At 46.0% G+C, this 21,169-nt stretch overlaps 1 protein-coding gene across 1 annotated transcript in view; it reads left to right on the top strand.

The window, feature by feature from the left end:
- PIGS (phosphatidylinositol glycan anchor biosynthesis class S) overlaps positions 1-21,169 on the top strand; it is a gene marked incomplete in the record, with an annotated part of 953,935 nt that overhangs the window by 855,024 nt on the left and 77,742 nt on the right.

Genomic DNA, 21,169 nt, shown 5'->3' on the forward strand with positions numbered 1-21,169 from the left:
TACCCACTACTACGGAGCATATGTCACACCAGGAGGTGGGCCCCTCCCCAGTGGCCTCTACTTTTGACTCAACACAATTTCGAAACACTGCATCCAAATCTTCAGACACTGCAGCTAACAGCCTGGGAGATCCCATAAATAAATTCAGCTTATCTCTCTCCAAGGAAGTTCAGCGGATACTAACAGAGGCTCAAAGACCATCCACCAGAAAGGTTTACTTAGCAAAGTGGAAAAGATTCAGCAATTGGAATACCAGCAAGGGACATGATGCATCATTGTTGAACATCCCACTCATCTTGGAATATTTGGCAGATATGTTAAAGAACGGCCTCTCATATTCTTCCATAAAGATACATGCATCTGCTATTTCAGCTAGATACAACACTGATCCTCCTGTTTTTTCTCACCCTTTACTAAGGCAATTCCTCAGGGGAATCAAGAACATGAAGCCACCAAGAAAGGCCCCAGTGCCAGCCTGGGACCTCAATTTTGTGCTAGAAAAACTGACTCTACCTCCATTTGAGCCAGCAGCTTCAGTTGACTTGCAATTTCTCTCTTAGAAGACAGCTTTCCTATTGGCAATTACCTCAGCAAGAAGGGTTTCGGAGTTACAGGCCCTAATGGCAATACCACCCTTTATTATTTTTCACAGAGACAGGGTTTCATTAAGGACCAACCCTACTTTTATGCCAAAGGTGGTATCTAGGGTTTCTTTAAATCAAGCCATTCATCTGCCTGCCTTCTTCCCCAATCCTGAGAATAAGGGGGAAAGACTGTTGCATACCTTGGACATTCACAGACAACTTCGATACTACCTGGACAGAACCAAGGCCAGTAGGAAGTCTGAACAAATTTTGTCGCTTACGGCCCTGCAGTCCAAGGAAAAGCAATTTCAAAACAGACTATTTCTAAATGGATTGGGCATTGCATCAGATTCTGTTATTCCTTTCATGGAAAGACTGTTCCAGCCAATGTCAGACCACATTCCACTAGAGCTACAGCCACCTCTACAGCATTCTTAAGAGGGGTGCCTACCAAGGACATTCTAGAAGCTGCTACATGGAGCTCCGTGCATACATTCTCCAAACACTACAATCTCCCTCTATACTCCTGATCCAGAGCAGGCTTTGCCTCGGCAGTCCTGCAGGGTTTGATTGCCACACCATCTTTTTCCTAGAGCATTCCTCCTCCCCAGCTAAGCTATGGTATTCTACCCACATGTTATGACTGCAGTTGCATTCTTGAAGGACATAGTACAGTTTTGTACCTACCATAAATGTAGATGTCCGATAGACATGCAACTGCAGTCAGATTTTCCCTCCCTCCATACCCCTCTATGCCTAGGGTCCACTCCTATCCCTGTTTCTCTTAGCTGGGGATATCTGTTATGGTGTATTTGTTTTATTGCTCATTTATTTGTTTGGAATCCTGTTTTTGTCTTCCAATTTGATTACAGCCTTCCTTGGAGGGCACCTGGCATCTGGGGCAAGAAACACTGAAGAAAATGGCGTCAGCTGATGCTTATGTACTCCAGCCGCTCTGACGTCGGAGAGAAATGCGACATCAGCCGACGTCAGAACCAGACTTTGGAATCCGGCCGACCGAGGGCTGCCTGAGGCAGGACAACCCACATGTTATGACTGCAGTTGCATGTCTATCGGACATCTACATTTATGGTAGGTACAAAACTGTACTGTAATTCTTACTTCTGGGCCTTCTTGGTTCTTCCTACTTAGCGCTAAAAAACCTGAACAATGGACTTCCTCTGACAAGGGTTAGGCTTCCCATGATGGGAGAGGCTTAGCCAATCCCATCACAAGGAGTTGGAGGAGGGAATTCTGAGATCTGGAAAGCTTGACAGTGTGTGTTGGTGCAGACACAGAATTCATATGCCACTGATGCAGTGTGAAATTCGAGCATCTACTGTTACAGGTAGGTAGGACTTGCACAACTGTACTTTTCTGTGGTTTTGCAATGTTTGTATAAGTTGTTTTCCTGTGGCCTGTCTTACTCCTTTGTCAAGGTTCATTTGTCAGCCATTTCAGCATGTCTGCGCATTGATTCCCCCTCGCTGTCTCATATCAAACTTTTTCAAAGGGACATTTCATAAAACATCTCCCACAAAATCTGGTGATTCCTCCTTGGGGTCTTAATTTTGTGTTACAGAAGAGAAAACGTATCCATTTGAACCAGCTCATCTGGCTGACTTTCAGGTTCTTAACATGAAAAAAATGTATTACTGATTGCTCTAACCTCTGCAAGAAAAGTATCTTGAGTAGAAAGCTGTTATGGTGGGTCAGCCTACTGCATTGCTCTCTGAGTTTACTTTAACCCATGCTTTCATTGTGTTGTTTCCTAAATCCAAAAATGAGGAAGAAGGAATACTTCATATCTTGGATATCTGCAGTCAGCCCTAGTACTATATTGATAAGAGCAAAATTTGTCAGAACTTCCAATCAGTTCATTTCTTCTGAAGTTAATAAGAAGGTGCAACTTTTTGTCAAGGAAGACTGTTTCCAAAAGGTTGTCTCTGGTATTACCTTTTATTCCCACCACAACAAAACTATTCCAGGTGAGGTCAAGGCACACACTTTCAGCACATTGGTTTCATCTGTGCCTTTTTGGAAAGGGGTGGACTTGAAGTATTCTAGAAGCAGCAGCTCGGTGCTCTGTACATACCTTTGCAAAGTACTACAGGCTAGATTCCTTCTCCAGGTCTAGGTCAGGTTTTGTTAGGACCATTCTGTTGGGGTTCCTGGATCCTCATCCTTCCCCTTCCCCAGTCAGTGTATGCTGTGGTAGTTTTCCCATGTAACTAAGGCTGCTGCCAGAGTTATCAGTATGATGAACATAGTACAGTTGTGTAAGTAAAATTAACATAACAGTAGATGTTTGATCACTGCTGGAGTAGCCACTCCTCTCCACCCCCCTTGTTTTTTTGTACTCTTTTAATGCCAGGGTCTGGACTTTTGTTTTTTGTTGTTCCTAGCAATGTAATTTCAGGGCTTAGCCTCTCTGTCTCTTGGCATGAAAACTCTGAAGGGCTTGGCCCCAAAACCTGTCTTTTAGTCAACTCCGCTCAAGCCAATGGCCTGGGAATGTGGAAGGTGTCCTAAAGCTTTGGAAACTAGCCAGCTGTTATATCCTTAGCAAGCTTTAACCCAGATAGCTTAGGGCACTGATCATTTGAACATCTACTGTTATGGGAAGCTTACTTACATAACTGCACTTTAGCTGACAGAGGATATGAAACCAGAACTCCTCTGGAAATTTGAGGCTGGAAGAAAAAGGTGAATCCGTGGAGAAAGCGAAACAGCTATTTCATCTTCCAATTCCCAAGTACAGTATAAATTCTTAATGATCATTCTACTTAATGGCCAGTCCAAAGACAAGCAGGTAAGGAGGAAAGTGGCATTCCAGAAATATGTGTAGCTAGGCAATCAGGAAAGGAAACTTTGGTCTGTCAGAACATATATCAACTCAAAAAGCAACTGCGACTGGCTTCTGCTTCTCTCTTCTTCCCCCTCATATCTGTCCTTACCCCCCTTTTCTCAAGCAAATGTTAGTCAGAATTCAGTGATGTCTTGCTTTTTTATCCCCCAGAAAAATGAAAAGATATTTTAGAAGGCCAGTGGGTATGTTTTAAGGAATGCTTAAGTTCCAGGGGACTAGAGGCATTTGGGTACATCCTTTGATGTTTTACTCCATCAGGATACATCAGAGCTTGCTCCAAGGAGAGAAAGTGGTATAAGATTTTACTCAAGGCTATTAGTACCAAGAAAGAGCTATACAGGACAATCCACAACTTGCCCAGTCTAAACGAGTTCCTTGAGATATCACAGTTCAGAATAATAGCTTTGCATGATTTCCTGTCTCTGCTGTTCTTTCAGGCTCTGGTGGCCACTGGTCCTAAAAGATGCCTACTTCAATATCCCTATACACTGGGGGGGGGGGACTATAGGTGCTTTCTCAGATTCAATTTTAAAGAGTCCCACTTATCAAGTTACACCCTTGCCACTTGGTTTAGTTACAGTACCTAGGGTCTTTACAAAATGTTTGGTTCAGTAAAAGCATTTTGAACTGCCTGATCCAGATCCTGTCTCAAGAGAACATATAGAGAGCCTTGACTTTAAGCTCTTAAGTTGATTTCAAAACCTGAGACTTTTCCCTCAGGCTCCCTGTATCTCGTATGGAACACTCGATGACAGTATGCTTCTTGGGGGGCCATGTTGAACTCCCATAAGCAGACTTTCTACTCCTAAACAAAGTAGCCTTTTTACCCATTTTTTTTGTGATGCTCTTTGACAGCAAAGGAGATGTTCTTCGTGTTTCACTTTTGCAGTCATCACATTTGGGTTATCCCTGCCAGGGTAGCTCTCGGCCGGCCTGAATACCAGAGGCTTAGTATTTCTGCATTGGTTGCTGTCACTTCAGGACTGATGTCAGGTCATCAGTAGTATAATGTAAGGCAGCCGACACCATAACATCAGCCTTTCTTGCCATGGTGCCCGAAGCAGTAGCAGTTCGCAGAGTGCCAGTCGACAGCTACCTGAGTTTCATCTGCCAATCTGAAGCTGAAGTCTTCTAAAGCTAAGTACCCCATTGGGGATCCTTTTTTCTTGCACTAACCGATGTCAGAAAAAGTTAACAATTGTCTCACCTGTGGAAAGCAAATACCACACAGACACTTTCATTCTTACTTCATCACTTGTTTAGGCCCAGACCATGACGTCCCCTGCTGTCCATTCTGTGCTTTGTTCAATGCCAGAATTATCCATCGTTGGGCCCTTATTGTAGCTAGATATTTTCGCTTACAGTTCTCGAACTCCGACATGGCTTCAGTAAAGCCATCTGACTGCAGATCTTCTGAAAAAAACATAAAGATAAAGACAGAGACAGACCGCACAGGTCCAAACATACCGATGACGCTTCTGTTAAGCTAGTTGTCAGTTCTCTGGCCCTCAGTGAGGCGCGTTTGCAGCCCCTGATGACCGCTTCTGTGGATTCGCAGGCTGCTACCGAGACCCTTTCAGAGTCTGGTATTCTTCTTTGACTAAGGATCCTGCAGTCGTCTCTACCTTGGATGGGTCATGAGCCACTGAGCAGGCACTGGCTTTCAAGGAAGTCCTTTGCACTGCCGAGTCTCGACACAAACCGACGTCTTCTTTTATGATGACCAAGTTTCTTAGGCCCAGGGTACGAACCACACCCAAGAAACTGACGACCCAACCTCAGGCACCTGCTTCCTTGCCTCAGTCTCAAATGCTTAAAAGTGGCAGAAGACCTTATCATGTTGATCAGGGGAAGCCAAACTACCCCCTCCAAAAGGAAAAGAGATCTGTCCCCTGTAGTTTTGTTTGAACAAGAGTCTGATGATTCTGATGCATGTGAATATGTAGACATGCAAACCCTCTCTACTTATGAGGATTCTGATGCAGAGGATTCCATCCCCTCCGCCTGTCCCCCAGAGGATTTTTCCTTTGGGGGAAACCCTTCATACCTTAAGGGAGCATTTCCAATGGGAGAGTCAGGACTACCCTCAGTCTAAAAAGAGACTCCGGGAATTCTTAGATCTTCCACAGCACAGACCCTTGGCTCATCCCCCCGTCTTGGATGTTGTGGAGGATGTTTTCCTGGAATCCAGCTTGACTCTCGACACCCTCCCTCCTGCACCCAGAAAACCAGACAGGTACTATAGAGTCCCTGACTCGCACAAATTTCTTTCTAAAATCCTACTGCTGACCCTGAGGTACTTTCTCAAGGGCCTAAAGCAACCTCTGTTAAGAATCCCATCCCCTCAGATAGGAATTCCCGAGCACTAGACAGATGGGGTAAAAAAGTATACACCTCAGCTACTCTTGCTATCAGGGCACTAAATTGTCAGTTCCATATGCTAAAATTTCAGCAACATACCCTGGAACTCCTCAAACAAAAAATGTCTTCCTTTCCTGCTTGTGCAGAATCTAAAGAGTTCCAAGAGTTAATGCATTCTGCAAGTCAAATAACTAAACACACCTTGCACTGTGGTTTGATGCCCTAGAAGCTTCTTCCAGGGCAGCAATCACCGGATCTGTCATTAGAAGGCATACATGGCTTAAGAAACAGCCCTTGCCAGACTGTCAGATCTAAATTGTTGGATGCCCTCTTGCACAAAGACAACTTATTTGGCACTAAGGCAGAAAAGGTCTTAAAAAAGATGGAAGAAAAAACAAAATCTATGCAGACAGTTAAGGATTTCTTACAGGTCCAGCCACAAAGGTTCAGCAGCCATTGTCCCACCAAGCACTGGTCCTTTCCTGCTCCCACTAAGCCAGTCCAGCCCAGACCCTGGGGAACCAGACCACCCCCCCAGACAGCAGCCACAGGGAATGCAGAAATCTAAGCAGTGGACTACCTCCACTTCAAAAGCAGGGAGTTCTAAGCCACCCCTTATGGTAAGAACTCGCAATGACTCCCCTTCCCCACCCCCTCCCTCTGCCGACCTTCACTTACCCCTAGGAGGAAAACTCCTTTCACGCAAGCACCTGGGCCACCATTACAAACGACCACTGGGTTCTCAACATAGTGTCCCAGGGATACAAATTTTCTTTCCACACCCTTCTTACCCCAAAAGGGTTCCCAGATCTACCTCCAAACCAGTGGGGAGAGGCACAAAGGCAAGTCCTTTCCCTGCTCTATATGAGGGCAGTAGAGCACATTCCTGCAAAACAGAGAGGCCAGGGTTTCTACTCAAGACTTTTTCTGGTACCCAAAAAAGAGGGCACTTGGCGCCCCATCCTCGATCTATCCATTCTAAACACCTTCCCGGTGATCCTAAAATTCAAAATGCTAACCCTCCAGCAGCTGCTCCCAAGGATGCTTGGCTAGCCACCTTAGATCTAAGAGAGGCCTACCTTCACATTCCTATAAGGGAATCATGCAGGAAATATCTCTATTTCAGGGCAGGATCTCACCACTTTCAGTTCTCTGCGCTTCCCTTTGGCTTATCTACTGCTCCCAGAGTTTTCACAAAATGTCTGGCTCTGGCCATTGCCTTTTGCAGACAAAGGAATATCCAGATTTACCCATACTTAGACAACTGCCTAATTCAGGCAGACAGCCAGGAAAAGCTGTTCAAGCACCTGGCCTTTGTAAAGTCCCTACTAATCTCCCTAGGGTACACAATCAATGAAAAGAAATTCAAACAGGTGCCCACCCAAAGGATTATATTCCTGGGAGCAAGCATGGACACAGCATCCCAGATGGCATTCCTTACACCAGAAAAGCAAATTTTCTTGACAGCCTACTTCTGTCAACTAGCCACCAGACCCCAGCTATCTGCAAGGAAGATCCTGCAAGCTCTGGGGTTCATGGCATCTTGCATAGTACTCATTCCATATGCCAGAATGCATATGAGGAAACTTCAGCGGTACCTGAAAAGCCTTTGGTGTCAACACTCTCAAGACCTTAGAGACTCTTTATACCTATAATTCCTTGCCTCAAAAAATATTTTCTTTGGTGGGCAACAGCATGCTCCCACAACAAGGGACTACCTTTCTCACCACCCCCGCCACCCAGACCCACATCACAGACCCATCAGACTATGCCTGGTGTGTACACCTGGACGGCAGGTGATTACAGGGCCAATGGAGCCCACAGCAAATCCCTCTGCACATCAACCAAAAAGAGATGATGGCTGTCCAGCACTCCTTGATAGCTTTCAAGTCCCTTCTCTCCCCAGGGGCTCTCCTGATCAAAATGGACAACACCACTGTAATGTGGTATATCAACAAGCAGGGAGGGACTCACTCCTACCCTCTATCCAGGTTAGCCATGACCCTTTAGCACACAGCCTTGGCCATGCAACTCCACCTGTTTGCACAATTCCTACCAGGTTCTCTCAACTCTAGCCAGCCCCTAGTTTCCTTGACTGCCCCCACCCATTTCCTCAGCCCAATCAACCCAAATGTGATGACTGCAACAGTGAAACATGAGGAAAGTACAGTTTTGTACCTACCATAAATGTAGATGTTCAAGTGCTAATACAGCTGCAGTCATAACAGATGGGTTATCCTGCCATCAGGCGGGTCCTCGGTCGGCCGAATTCCAAAGTCTAGGTCCGGCATTGGTTGTCGTCGCTTCTTCCCTGACGTCAGTGCGGCAGGGGTATAAAAGAGCCAGCCGACGCCATCTTCTTCAGTTTATCTTGCCCCAGATGTCAGGTGCCCCCAGAAGGAAGGCAAAACATAAACTTATGTAATAATGCAATATAGAATAATCAAAAAACAGTAGTTTGCAAGCAAATACACCATAAAAGAATACCCCAATCAAGTTGTATGAGAAGGTGTTTGTCATAAGGCCTGTCCTAAGAGGGGATGGAGGGAGGGAAACCTGGACTGCAGCTGTATTAGCACTCGAACATCTACATTTATGGTAGGTACAAAACTGTACTATGTTCATTGTGCATACAGCTGCAGTCATAACAGATGGGTAGAATCCCAAAGCTAAATAGGGGTGGCAGGCACTAAGTGGAACTAGGAGGAGCAAGGATGCCCTGCAAGACTGCTGTGGCAAAGCCCGCTCTAGATTTAGAGTAAAGTGGAAGGTGATGGTGTTTGGAGAAAGTGTGCACAGAACTCCAAGTGGCTGCTTCCAAAATGTCCTTGGTAGGAACCCCCCTGAGGAAAGCTGCAGAGGTAGCTGTGGCCCTTGTGGAGTGGGATCTAATGCTTGAAGGCACAGTTTTTCCATGAAATGAGTAACAAAAGCGTATGCAGTGGGCTATCCATTTTGAGATTGTCTGTTTGGAGATAGCCTGTCCTTGAGCACCTGTAGCATAGGACACAAAGAGTTGCTCGGATTTTCTGAATGGCTTTGTCCTGTCCAAATAATAACGAAGTTGTCTGTGAATGTCCAAGGAATGTAGTAGTCTTTCTCCTTTGTTTTGTGGGTTAGGGTAAAAGTTAAGTGGATAGTCTGATTCAAGGCTACACTGGATACTACCTTTGGCATAAAGGAAGGGTTGGTTCGTAAGGAAACTCTGTCCTGATGGAAAATGATGAAAGGTTGCACAGCCATGAGGGCCTGTAGTTCCAAAACCCTGCGTGCTGAGGTGATAGCCAGAAGGAAGGCTGTTTTCCATGACAAATATTGTAGTTCTGTTGAAGCAGCCGGCTCAAATGGAGGCAGGGTCAGTTTTTCCAAAATGAAGTTGAGGTCCCAAGCAGGTACTGGTGGTTTCCTTGGGGGTTTTATATTCTTAGCCCCTCTGAGGAACTGTCTTAAGAGAGGATGAGAGAATAAAGGAGGATCTGTGTTGTATTGTGCAGAAATGGCTGAAGCATGGATCTTGATGGAGGAGAAGGAAAGTCCACTGTTTAACATCTCAGCTAGGTACTGTAATATTTGCGGTAAATTTATTACCCAAGGATTCTGGCCCTTTTTCTGATTCCAGGCACAAAACCGTTTCCATTTGGCGGAGTAGGCTTTTCTAGTAGAAGGTCTTCTGGCCTCCAAGATGACATCCTGCACCTCCTTGGAGAGGAGGGTCTGTTGGAAAATCAAGGGATTCTCCATGCGGCTAGATTGAGGGTTTTTAGCTGGCTGTGAAGAGTTTTGAAGTTGTGCTGGGACAACAGAAGAGGCACTAGAGGCAGGATCCATGGTGGGGAATGCGTCAGGCTCTTCAGGATTGGATACCAGTGTTGTCTTGGCCAGTCTGGAGCAATGAGAATCATGTTTGGCCTCTCTGCTCTGGCTTTTAATAGAACTTTGGGCAGCAGAGAGAGAGGTGGAAAGGCATAGACTGTCAATGTTGTCCAATTGAAAGAAAGTGCGTCCACTTTCCAGGCCTGTGGATGATAGGTCCTTGAACAAAATTTTTTCAGTTGGTAATTTCTGTGGGTAGCAAAGAGATCTATGTCTGGCTGTCCCCATGCCTGAGTTATCTTTGCGAAAACTTGAGGATGCAACTTCCATTCATGTGGATCTGTCATATTTCTGCTTAGGCTGTCTGCCAGTGTATTTTCCTTCCCTGGCAGGAATTGTGCTTGAAGTTGGATTTGCAATTCCAGAGCTGTGTTCCAAAGGGACATGGCTAGTCTGCACAGGTGGTATGAATGAGTTCCTCTCTGTTTGTTTATGTACCACATCACTGTGGTGTTGTCTGTCCTTATCAATAGCTGGCCTGGATGCAGTTGGTCTTTGAAGGCCATAATAGCATTTTGCACTGCTAGCATTTCCTTTTGATTGATGTGTAGGTGCTTCTCTTTTTGGGACCATTTTCCCTGAATGCACTGATCTGTCATGTGCGCCCCTCAGGCGTAGTCCGAGGCATCTGTTGTGATGATTTGATTTGCTTGAGGTATGCAGAAGGGGAGACCTATGTTTCTTTGGCATGCTTGAGCCCACCACAGAAATTCCTTTTGAAGACATGGAATGAGTGGTATAATTGTTTCCAAACTGTGGCTGTGTTGAGACCATATGTTTTTTAGGTACCATTGAAGTTTCCTCATATGCAGCTTTGCATATGGGATCAGCAGGATGCAAGATGCCATGAATCCCAGAGCCTGCAGGACTTTCCTTGCAGTCAGCCTGGTGAAGGTTGCCATTTTGCTGAAGTATTGAGATAGTTGCCCTTGCTTCTCTGGCGTGAGGTAGGCCATCTGGATGTTTGTATTCAAATGGCACCCAGGAAAATTGTTTGAGAGGGTATTAGTTTTGATTTCTTTTTGTTGACTGTGTATCCCAGAAAGTTCAACAGTTTTATTACAAACGCCAGGTGTTTCAGAAGTATGTGCTTTCTGTCCGCTTGGATCAGGCAGTCGTCCAGATATGGGTATATTTGTATCCCTTGAAGTCTGCAGAAGGCAATTACTGATGCCAGGCATTTCGTAAACACTCTGGGCGCAGTAGATAAACCAAAGGGCAATGCAGAGAATTGATAATGGGTTGAACCTGCAAGAAATCTGAGGTATCTTCTGCAATCTTGTCTGACAGGGACATGCAGGTATGCCTCCTTGAGGTCCAATGTTACCAGCCAAGACTCCTTGCCCAGCATGGGAAGAAGCTGCTGTAATGTGAGCATCTTGAATTTTGGTACGTGTAAATGTGTTTAGGATGGATAGGTCTAAAATAGGTCTCCAATCTTTGTCCTTCCTTGGTACCAGGAATAGTCTGGAATAAAAACCTTGACCTTGTTCTTTTGCAGGTACCTCTTGAATAGCTTTCATGTCCATGAGAGCTGGCATTTGTTTTTGTGCCTCTGCCCTTTGATTTTGTGGCAGGTTTGGCATGCCTCTCATTTTTGGAAGGGTGTGAAAGTGGAATCTGTAGCCTCTGTCTATAATGTCCAGGATCCATTTGTCTTTTGTGACAATATGCCAATTTTTTGAGAATAATGCCAGTTTTCCACCTAAAGGTGCTGCCATTAAAGCTTTGCTTGGCATGCAAAGGGGAAAGTCATTGTGTCTGCTTTCTGAATGACTGTGATCTATCTTCTCCACCTCTTGGGGTTGGTGCTTGCCATTGTCTGGCTCTGAATGATCCTTGAGATTGCACTCTACCCCTCTACCCCTCGGGCGCCTGTATCTGCCTCTTTGAGGTCTGTCCGTGGCTGGAAAGGACCAATTTTTTGAAGGACAGTTTCTGCTGAAACATGGAGGTTGTACCTGTAGGAAATCTTTCACTGTTTGCTTTGATCTTGCCTTTTCCTCCATTTTCTTTAGTACCTCCTCAGCTTTAACACCAAACAATACATCTTTTTGAAGAGGTGCATCTAGTAATTTAGCTTTGACATGATCTGGTAAGGTTTGCTCTTTGAGCCAAGCATGTCTACGTATGACAGACCCTGTAACAGCAGCTCTACATGAGGCCTCTAAAGCATCAAAACCACACTGCAAGGTATGTTTACCCACTTGCTCTGCACTATGCAACAAATCCTGCAACTCCTTTAAATCTGGTTGCTCAGGTTGTGTCATTTTGCTTTTCAACTGAGATAACAAAAACTGTTGATACTTTAACATATGGAACTGACATTTTAATGCCCTCATGGTTAAAGTGGCCGAGGTATACACCTTTTTCCCCCACCTTTCAAAAGCTCTGGAATCTCTCTCTGAAGGTAATGGGTTTTTAGCAGTAGAGGCCTTAATTCCCTTGGGACCCTGTGAAATAGTTTCTGGGTCAGCAGCATGGCTTTTGTATAGGACCTGGTGTGAATCAGGAACCCGGTAATACCTGTCAGGCTTAACAGGGGCTGGAGGTAAAGAATCTGGGTTGAGGATGGCTTCTGTGTACACATCATCTAATATACCTAAGGCAGGAGGGATAGTCAGAGGCCTGTGCTGGGGAAGCAAGAGAAAATCCCTGAGCCTTTTCTTGGAATCTGAGTAATCTTGGCCTTCCCAGTGAAAGTGTTCCCTCAAGGTATGTAGGGTTTCCCCAAAAGAATAGTCCTCAGGGGGGGAGACCAAGGGAATAGACTCCTCTGCATCAGAGTCTTCAAAAGGGGAATATGTATATTCCTGGTCCACAGAATGTTTTGAGGTAATAGAGGCTTGATCTGAGGAAGGGTAGTCTTCCTCCAATCTGGGCCTTTTGTCTGAGGGGGGTTGAGAACCCCTGATAAGAGTAATCAAATCCTCAGCCATTTTGAGCATCTGTTTTTTAGGCATGGGGCCTTGAGAGGGGGGCCTGTGGTCCTTGTTTTTTAGTTTTCATGGCTGCTTTAGATTTTGTGAAAGCCTTAATGGAAAAGGAGGAAGGCCTGAAGACACCTTGAGAAGTGACAGGCCTGTCTAAACTCTGAGTTTCCCCACCAAGAGTGGCGTCTTTATCTGTAGTCGGAATGGGGGCCGAGGAGCCTGCGACCTCTGGTACAGAAGACACCGGTAATGAAGTGTCATCGGTACTCAGAGGCTGCGTAGGCGCCTTGCTGAGAACCGGAGCACCGGTAGTTGGCTTTAGCGTGGTGTCGGTAGAAGTCGCGGACCTCGTATGTCGGTCCTTATCTTTGCGTCTTTTACTCAAAACTGGAGTCGGAGTTTCCGACGACATAATGTAATTACATTTTTTACCAAAATAGTGGTGGGCGAACTCCGCCCAACACTTAATAGTGCGTTTGTTGAATCTAGCACAAAAACGGCAGGCCGAGACGTCGTGGTCTGGGCCTAAGCAAGGAATACAGAAAGAATGGAAATCCTTATGCGGTATTTGCTTCCCACATGAAATGCAATTATTAACTGTCTGAGGCATGAAAAGTTTCCCCAACGGGGTACTTAGCTTTCAAGAAGACTTCGGCTGAAATATTTTCGTAAATCTCAGGAGCTGGCCGACCGGCACTTGCGAACTGCTTCTGCTTCGGGCACTGCGTGGCAAGAAAGACTGAAGAAGATGGCGTCGGCTGGCTTTTTTATACCCCTGCCATACTGACGTCAGGGAAGAAGCGAAGACAACCGACGCCGGACCTAGACTTTGGAATTCGGCCGACCGAGGACCCGCCTGACGGCAGGATAACCCATCCGATGTTATGTGATCCTATCTCGCCTACATTCTGTACTGATGGGCTCGGAGCCGATCCCTCGGCTCTGACTCGGCACGCTATGCTATAGAGCGAAGCCTCTTATTGGCTGAGCTATTCTCTATCCCAGGATGCACCACCACTAATCCCCCAGATCTCGTTTGCCGCTTACAAGCTAGGACGTGGTCTCAAACTTGGCTGAGCTAAGTACTGTTTTTTTCTAAAGTTTTCCTGTCAGGAAATTCCTTATTCTTACCCAAAAGCTGTTTTAACAGCTATTGTTGTTGTACGAGTGTCTTTTGGTACTTTTTTGTGGTAAATTGTGTGTTTGTTTAAGGGAAGGTTTCCCGTTTAAGTTAGAGGGGCCTTCCCCTATTCTTCAGCTAGTTTCTCTATTTTTTCAAGGAGGTAAAGTACCTGTTTAAGTTAGAGGGTCTTGGCCCTCCTTTTTAGTGTTTTCTGACATTGTATTGTATTGTTAAAAAAAAAAAAAAAGTTAGTTAAATTTTTTGTATTGTGGTAAAATATTTGTTCTGACAAGATAGTGCTTCTTTCAACTGTTTTTCGTGTTTTTTGATAGGCATTATGTCAAAAGAACATAGACCCTCAGGGTTCAAAAAGTGCACGAGGTGCGGTTATAAGATGTCTATAACCGATGACCACTCCTCGTGCGTTTGTTTAGGCGCCAAGCACCTACAGGAGTCCTGTAGCGTGTGTCACGCCTTTTCATCTAGAGTCCTCCAAGAGAGGAAGAATAAATTAATACTGAAAGGGCTGATTAAACCCTCCTTCGAGGAGGCCTTATCTTCCTCATCCTCTCCTACCAAGAAGAAGAAAGCGTCGGCTCCGACCAGCCCGTCGGAACCGACTGCTAAGAAACCTAGGCAGGCTTCTCCATCAGCTCCACGGACTTTGGAGCCGAGGGCGGAACGGTCTGCCTCGATGCCTCCAGTCTGGACTCCTCTGGTTTCGGAGCCGAGGACTGGGGCGTCAAGAGGCAGGTCACCTTCATCGGCTCCACTGATTTTGGAGCCGATGAGGGTTGCCGGCTCAGACTCTTCCCCTTCGGCGCCGAAGCCCTCCTCGGCACCGAGGGAAATTGTTTTGGGATCTCCCTCAGAACCGATATTGGTCGAGTCGATTCAGAGCGGGTCCCCCAGTCCTTTGGAGCCGATGGAGATGTCTCCTTTGCAGACATCCTGGAAGCCCTCAAACAACGAGGCGGCTGGCATTCCAAACCCCCTTCTGCTGACGAGTCGGTGTTCCTTAAGGCCTTCGGGGCTCAGCCCTCTGCCTCCTGGGTGTCTCCGCCCTTCGACGAGCTCCTAGATTTGATCTGTCGAAGGGCGTGGGAACACCCAGACTCTGTGGAACCTGCTCGCCCAAATAAGTTCCTGTCAGCACCCCCAGAGAAGGAGTTTTTGACGAAAGGTGTGGCTGTAGATGCCTTGGTGGTGGCATCTGCTACCCAACAAGATGTAGCAGAGGCTTCGACGTCCATCCATCCTCCTAATAAGGAGTCTAGGAGCATGGATCGGTATGGTAAGCGCATCCTCAGTTCAGCGGCCTTTACCTTAAGATCCCTGAACTATTTAACGCACTTCACCAGGTTTCAGAGGGATCTGATCAAGGAGCTTTCAGATACCCTCTTGGGTAACCTACCTGAGCGGCTGGCCCAGACGGTTGGCTCTCAGTTGGCTACGCTGTCATCCATATCAAACTCGTCCATGAGGCTCATTTCTTATGCGGCCGAGGGGGCGAGTAGAGTGGCGGGTACAGGTATTGCTCTATGGAGGCAAGCCTGGCTCCGCCTGTGTCATTTTGCGGAAGCCTTCAAGTCTTCCTTTGCCGACGCCCCCTTTGATGGGTCCTCTTTGTTTGGACCCAAGGTAAAGGACACATTGACCCGCTGCGAGCAAGAAGGTAAGACTTTGACTGCCGTAGGGGCACGATTTTCCACTCCCTTCCGGCCTTATCCCAAGGCTAAAAGAAGAGGGAAAATGTGGTTCCGTAGATCTCAGAAGTCTTATCCCTCACAGCAGGACGATCCCCCTTCTAGAGGCAGAGGAGGGGGAAATTCTTCTGGAAGACGCCGTCCCAGAGGCGGCAGAGGCCCCCGCAACACTGGAGACCGCGAGTCCTTTAGTGGCTCTTCAGCCTTTCACAATCACTGACGGATTGCCCGACTGTGCAGCTCCGGAGCCAGTCGGGGGTCGTTTTTCGAGGCACCTAAAAGCCTGGGAAAGTATTACTCAGGACCAATGGGTGCTTCGAATTATCGCCGGAGGTTACGCCATTCCCTTTTCTCACTCCCCACCTCCGTCCAAAAAAATCCCGGACCCGCCACCCAGTCAACGGGAAATTGCAGCCTTAGAAGTCTCAAAGCTGCTTCAAAAAGGAGTCATCCAACCGGTCCCCGCAGACCAGATCGGATTAGGGACTTACTCAAGATTCTTTTTGGTGCCAAAAAAGACTGGGGACTTGAGGCCCATTTTGGATCTCAGCATTCTAAATCGTTCAGTCAAAAAGTCCAAGTTCCGAATGGTCACCCTACAATCCATTCTCCCACTGCTGGAGAAAGGTGTTTGGATGTGCTCCATAGATCTCAAGGACACTTATTACCACATCATGGTACATCAGGCGTCCAGGAGACATCTGCGCTTCAGCCTAGGAGACAGTCATTTTCAGTTCCGCGCGCTGCCCTTTGGTCTCACCACAGCCCCCAGGGTGTTCACCAAATGTTTGGCGGTCATGACTGCTCACCTGAGAAGTCTAGGATTCCAGGTGTTTCTGTATCTAGACGACTGGCTCCTAACTGCCACCTCCAAGCATCTACTATTGCAGAGCCTACAAGCCACAATATCACTGGGCACTTCCCTTGGAATCACCTTCAATTGGCCAAAGTCTGTGTTGCTGCCATCTCAACGCATAAGATTCATCGGAGTAGAGATAGACTCAAACCGAATGCGGGTCTATCTTCCTACAGAAAGGATACAAACCATACAGGCACAAGTTCGAGCCTTACTTCTCAGATCCAAAGCCCCAGCCAGAATGGTCCTGCAGCTATTGGGATCTATGTCCGCCACGGTTCTTCTAGTTCCCCTAGCAAGGTTGCACATGAGAATTCTCCAATGGCTTCTTTCAACACAGTGGTCCTTTCAGGATCTCCCTCTCAGTCACCTCATATGGATCACGGAAACCTGCAAACGGGACCTTCGCTGGTGGCTGGTGCCCTCCAATCTGGATCAGGGACGACCCTTTGTTCCACCTCCTCCTGTGGCCACTTTGACTATGGACGCCTCCCAGATGGGGTGGGGGGGCATTCCCTGGGCAGGTCAGTCCAAGGCAAATGGCATTCGGAAGAGAGCCATCTTCATATCAACATTTTAGAAATGAGGGCAGTGTTTCTGTCCCTACAAGCCCTTCACGATTACCTCCCTCAGGGCGTAATTGCCATTCACTCCGACAACATGTCAGTAGTCTGGTACCTGAACAAGCAGGGAGGGACCAGATCCTACCCCCTTTGCAGAGAGGCCATGAGAGTCTGGGAATGGGCAGCGTCGACCAAACTATTTCTAGTGGCGACTCATATCCCTGGCAAGTCCAATGTGATAGCCGACAGACTGAGCAGAACTATCCTCTATCCTCACGAGTGGTCTCTGAACAATACGGTTGCAACTCAGATTTTCAGCAAATGGGGAATTCCTTGTTGCGACCTCTTCGCAACTCCGCTGAATGCGAAGTGCAAAAAGTTCTTCTCCGCTGAATGCAAAGTGCAAAAAGTTCTTCTCCCTCACTCCGGCTCCGGGGGAGAGCCCTATGGATGCACTAGCCCATCCTTGGCCCACCTGCTTGCTATACACCTTTCCCCCAGTTCCCCTTCTTCCCAGAGTGATCCAAAAGGCGTCTCACTTGGGGAGCAAAATGATCTTAGTTGCTCCTTACTGGCCTCGTCAGGTATGGTTCCCCTATCTTTGGAAATATGCACTGGATGGTCCATGGTTCCTGGATCAGATCCCAGACCTATTAGTTCATCAGTCGGGACTACTCCACCAGTCCCTCCACACCTTGAAATTAACAGCTTGGCTCCTCCTCTTCCGACTATAGTCAGGAATCATTCCTTAGACCCGGAAGTCATACATATCTTATCTTCGGCCCACAAGTCTGCCACTAAGAAATTGTATTCTAGCAAATGGAAGAGATTTGCTATTTGGGCTCAACTCCGGGGTCTGGATCCCATCACTGTTCCTGTATCGGAAGTCCTGAAATTTCTAACTTCCCTATTCAATCAAGGTTCTTCAGTCTCTACCATCAAGGTTCAATTGGCAGCTATTTCCAATTTTCATGAATCTATAAATCCACCTTTAATGAGCAACAGATTGTGTAAGACCTTCATGAAAGGTGCGGCGCTTTTACGACCTCCGATTTCTCATCCTGCTTCTCCATGGGATCTCGATGTGGTGTTACGTGCCTTAACTTCCTCCCCCTTCGAACTGGCAGCAACATGTGATTTGAAATTTCTATCATGGAAAACTGCCTTTCTGGTCGCGATTACTTCTGCCAGAAGGGTTTCAGAGCTTCAAGCTTTGTCTGTAAAACCTCCGTACCTGTTTTTTCACAAAGATAGAGTATCTCTAAGGCCAAATCCATCCTTTGTCCCTAAAGTTTGTTCTAGTTTTTGTCTACAACAGTCATTAGAACTTCCAGTTTTCTTTCCAAAGTACTCAAACAAAGCGGAATACATATTCCATACATTAGATGTCCACAGGCAATTGCGTTTCTATTTAGATAGGACCAAACAAACAAGGGAAACAGATCAATTGTTTGTGTCCTTTTCGGATAATAAATTGGGCAAAGCCGTCACAAAGGTCACTATTGCCAAATGGATCAGGGACTGTATTAGTCAATCTTATTCCTCTTCTAATAAAGAGCTTACGACCTCTGTCAAAGCTCATTCTACAAGGGCTATGGCTACTTCAATAGCATTCCATTCTAAGCTTGCCATTAATGACATTTGTGCTGCGGCTACGTGGTCTTCCCCGCACACCTTCATTTCCCACTACAAATTGGATGTGGCATCTCGGGGGCGAGCTTCATTTGGTTCCACAGTGCTCAGGAGTGTTTTCCAGTGAGCCACCCAGGATTTAGGTGCTAGGGACGCTGTCCCATCAGTACAGAATGTAGGCGAGATAGGATCACATAACATCTTTTAGTTATGTACTTACCATAACTTTAGATGTTTGGGATCCATCTCGCCTACATTCCCAATAACCCACCCTCCTTCCCCCTTCCTTGGAGATCAGAAGAGATCGGACGGTCCGAATCCTATTGTTTCATCTTGAAACATCTGGCAATGTTATATAAACAAGTTATGTATGTGTGCATGAATGCGGACAAACAAGATCTGGGGGATTAGTGGTGGTGCATCCTGAGATAGAGAATAGCTCAGCCAATAAGAGGCTTCGCTCTATAGCATAGCGTGCCGAGTTGGAGCCGAGGGATCAGGTCCGAGCCCATCAGTACAGAATGTAGGCGAGATGGATCCCAAACATCTAAAGTTATGGTAAGTACATAACTAAAAGTTATGACTGCAGCTGTATGCACGATAAACATCATAGTACAGTTGTGTACACTTACCATAAATGTAGATGTTAGAGTTATTCACTGTTGCAGTCCTGGTTTCCCTCCCTCCATCCCCCTTTTTTCTTCTCTTTCCTTACAAGGGACATATTGGTGTTTACTTTCTACTGGTGGGGTTCTTCTACCAGAACCTGGCTCCTACTTGGGGTCTCCTGACAGGTTAGGGCAAGAAAAACTGATCTAATGGTGTTGCCTGCCTTACTTTATACTACTGATGACCTGACGTCAGTCCTGAAGCAACAGCAACCGACACAGAAATACTATACTTATGGTATTCAGGCTGGCTGAAAGGTACTCTGGCAGGGATAACGCAAATGTGATGAATGCAGCAGTGAATACACTCGAACATCTACATTTATGGTAAGTGTACGCAACTGTACTTTCTTGATGATCCTAGGATACAAAGCATTTGTCGTCCGTAGCAAAACTGTACAATAAGGAAGCAACAACTGTATCTCGGAAGTGTTTAGCATAACTACACTTGATCCCTGGAGAGGCTCTGTTGTGTAAGGTAAAGAGATTTCTTGGGAGCATCACTAGGTGCAGGTCAGTCTGGATGTTCCTTTCAGAGGGGCCCTTAGGCCCAGACCCTGACCACTGATGCGTTAGACATGGCCTGAAGAGCCCATTCATCCAGTTTGAGAGTTCAGGGCAATAAGAACAGCAGCCAGCTAAAGAGACGCACCAACACCAAGGAGATGGTGGCATTCATTTTGTTTCTGAAATCCTTCAAGTCATTCTGAAGACCAAGAGTCCTCCACCTCATCACAGCAAAACTGTGGTGATGTGTTGCATAAACAAGGGGGGTGCACTAGGCTGGTATTGGGGGCACATCATATAACACTAGAAGCAGACATGACCATCAGGGCTTCCGTCTTTTTGTTCCAGCAGAATGCATTGGCAGATCATTTGAGCAGGACAGCTGCAGACCCTAACAATTTAATTTTGACCAAGGACCCATCTCTGGACTACGTCATAGGTGTGATGTACCAGAAATAAACCTCTTTGCTTCTCTGAACAGACAGTAGAGGAACATGTGCTTCGATGTCATGCAGAGAAGCTTGGACAGTGAACACCTTCTTCAACTGAACTGGTCTTTCTTTATACTTGCCCACCCATCTCCTGCACTCTAGGGTAATAAAGTAAGGGTCAAGAATGCTTCTCATACTACATAGCAACATTGGTTCTCCCTGCTGATGTGGAAGGCAGTGGACAAATCATGAATTCTACCTCAGTGTGCACCTCATGATTCTTCTTTCAGGAACCTTCATACACCAGAATCTTCATACTCTCTCACTTAAATATTTGATTTGAATCTCTTTGGAGGTTGTGTGTGTAGTAATACTATGTTGCACAGTATATTAGGTACATTTTATTTATTTGCCTTTGATTACCTGGAATATCTGACTGGGCAGAGCCCATTCTTTTAGAGGCACATGGTGAAAATCTCTTATTACATACATTTTTCACAGGCAAAGAGCATGAATTAAGATTAAGCATGCACAGTATAACACAATTTAATAGGTAACCACCATGGTATGTACAGTATATAGTATATGCAGCAGAGTAATCTTATATGCGTCTATAAAACATTCAGCAATTATTGCAGTACATGTTTATAGTCCCATTTCAGTTTTAGTGCATTCATTATTTGAGATGTGCAGACTTTATCCAGTTAAAATTCCATTGAGACCTGTAACCAGGAGATTCCTGTAGTAAAGTGTGAAGCTGTAATAAGAGCTAATAAGTAAAGTACCAGAATGTTTATTGCACTGCAGTTCTGTCTTTTAGTCCCTCAGAACAGTGTCTTGGGAGAGCCTAAAATTCCTGTTTGAAAGATTGAGTAGTGACAGCAGACCTCAGTGCTGTTCATTAAGAGTTTGCAGTTGTGTGAAATAGTGGACCATAGCCGTTTGAAATGCTACTCAGTAAGCTTTTCTAGCATTACTTTAGGATGTTGCACTTTTTCTTTTGCATATTGTACTGCTAAGGTTTACTTACAGGTAAAAGTATTTTAACTGTATGTGCCCCTTT

This window comes from Protopterus annectens, chromosome 13.part0 (assembly GCF_019279795.1).
Source record: "Protopterus annectens isolate FY-2018-M chromosome 13.part0, PAN1.0, whole genome shotgun sequence".
Classification (NCBI taxonomy): Eukaryota; Metazoa; Chordata; order Ceratodontiformes; family Protopteridae; genus Protopterus; species Protopterus annectens.